General features: G+C 46.5%; 1 protein-coding gene across 1 annotated transcript in view; it reads left to right on the top strand.

Annotated features, from left to right (window-relative positions):
* Nucleotides 1-2,500, top strand: part of eys (eyes shut homolog) — a 101,102-nt gene that overhangs the window by 70,331 nt on the left and 28,271 nt on the right. The window lies entirely within an intron of this gene.

Raw genomic sequence — 2,500 nt, 5'->3', positions numbered from 1 at the left:
CCACTGCCTTCATTCCATTCTGGGTGAACTCTCCAGGAATAGGACGTTGTTTCTGTACGGGCAGTACCACCTCGTCTAACCTCGCACCCCCGTGGTCTCTGGCTAAAATATATACCTTGTCAGAAAGCTTGTCAAAGGAAATTTGTGTATTCGTTGGCAATTTATTTTCGTTCAACGTGCAGCAACTTGAAGGTCTTTAAGCCGCTAATGGACTTATTAGTGGTGCTGGTACCTTAATCATGTTTAGCAGGTTTAACACCTCTCTCTCTCTCTCTCTCTCTCTCTCTCTCTCTCTCTCTCTCTCTCTCTCTCTCTCTCTCTCTCTCTCTCTCTCTCTTAGAGCATTAGTCACACACTAGAAAGAGTGCTTTAATTGACTACAGCAGACTAGCTCAACCATGTGCCCCCATAGGGCACATTGTAAGGTAGATTTAAGGGTTGGAACTCGCGCAGCTGAAATGGTGGAGGGGTGGCCACGCGGTTGTCTGTGCGAAGAGCAATGCACATGAATGAGTCGGGGGAAACATTGATTAGACTGTTGATGTATTGTTGTTTGTATAAACAAGAGAGAGTAATTGGAGTTTGCTGACTTCCTTGGGTTGCTTTGTTACTTTTGGAATGTGTGCATCATTGCATCATTAAAATCCCATTACCAAAAAGTGTGATATATTCTGATTGATTAAGGGTGAGGCAAGTAGCATAGCCAAAATCGCTATACAGGGCAGTTTGTATAATGAAGTCCCCCTTTATAGCAGTAAAGGGGGCTATTATATTGTTCCACTGGAATCCCAATTTGGTAATAGTGATTATTCTTATCATTAGTTAGACTTGTGTAATACACATTAACGCATCACTTGTGCCCCTTTAAGAATGTCAAAGCCTTGATGCAGAATGTCGAAAGTCTTGGAAAAAGCAGTCCGAGATTTTGAAGTATTTCCAAACAAGGACAAAAAACTACCACAGCCAAAAAACAATTAGAACGCATCAGGCCTTTGAAAATGTTTGAAGTACCACATTAGATTCAACAAGAAGGGGGGAACGGCAATTTCTACAATAAGGATATCATTGGAGACATTGCAACAAAACGTAATAGAGGCTCAGTAATAGCAATAAGGTTTTGATATTGTAGGCCTCCTGAGGAGAACCGCCAATTTCAGTTATCGGTTGAATTCATCTCAGAGGAACGCAGCTGAGAGAAGGAAGCGCCTTCATCTCACTGCAACGGCTGAGGCCTGCCGTGCACCTCTCGGGCGTCCTAGGACCACGATGCCTTCTGCAGTGCTGCAGAGCGGCTGGAGCTCCGATCACGCTGGCTTATTCTAGTCGTTAAGATGAAAAGTGCAGCGTACGGCGAGCCGGGAGAACTCCGTTTGCGGCTTCGGAGAGATGCGTCGGAACACAGAGCCGGAGCGAGAGAGAACGAGAGAGAACGGTTTCCGATACGGTGATGCTCAAAACGAAGATAACTACAAAGACACCTGCAGACGTCTATAATTATTCCCCCGTTGGACCGATTTCAACCAATCGTCCGAGTTTAGGGCCGATTGAAATGTTGTGAGATGTACAGCGGGATCCGTTAGTCTAATAGCCTGCTTTCAACGGCAGTGCCATTCTTCAGGCGCTGGCTCTCTCACCTCCTCTGACTCCAGCGCCTCACTAATCACCCTGGGGGGGGCGAGCGGGAAGGGGGGGCCACGCAATGTGCATTGTGAATATTTAATCGCTAATTTAGCAGCCTTCGCCGTTAGTGAGCGTAATTGGATGAGTCGCGTCGTCCCCTCGTGTAAGCAGCTTGTTCTACAGTCGGATTGGTCTGAATGAACTAGGTCAAGTTAGAAGAAGCTAATATAAAAATAAACCGGGAGCTTTTCACTTTTTTGGGGGGGGGGGGGGGGGTTTTCAAACACCAAAGAAATGAGGAGTGCAGTTTTGCCGCGCTTGGTTCCATACATGTTTCAACGGTATTTGAAAGGAGGTTTATATTGAGATAAGTTAACAAGCCCCTCTTCTTCAGGCCCTTTTGGATGATGCAGTGCCTCAAAGGCGTCCAACGCGGATGTGGTTCGGGTTTGCAGTCTCTGCCTCCGTTACGTAACGCCAGTGGTAGGCCATCTATTATGCATCAAATAGCAGCTATCATTCCAGGAGCATATTTAGCCTTGCTTGGGGCCTCGGGTGGAGCATTACTAAGAGCCCTCATTATAGTGCCTTCGTTAGAGACTTAGTAAGTGCAATAGAGTGTCTTACTTAGAGACTTAGGATGAGACTTACGAAGAGCTTTAGCTACAGCGTCTTAGTTAGAGTGCCTTAGTTAGAGCCTTAGTAAGAGCCTTACAGCGTCTTAAGAGGGCCTTCTTTAGAGACGCGCCGCAACTGCGTTGCGTCGTCTTCAGGGTTTCTTTGTGCATTGAAACCAATCAATGGCCCTCCAAAGTATGATGTCATCGGACGTATCGTATCGGTCGACTGTGGAGCGCCTTCCGTCGATGATCATGGCTCC

The sequence above is a fragment of the Gadus chalcogrammus genome, chromosome 15 (genome assembly GCF_026213295.1).
Source record: "Gadus chalcogrammus isolate NIFS_2021 chromosome 15, NIFS_Gcha_1.0, whole genome shotgun sequence".
NCBI lineage: Eukaryota > Metazoa > Chordata > Actinopteri > Gadiformes > Gadidae > Gadus > Gadus chalcogrammus.
The sequence above is the reverse complement of the archived record's forward strand: the minus strand, read 5'-3'. Positions and strand labels throughout refer to the sequence as shown.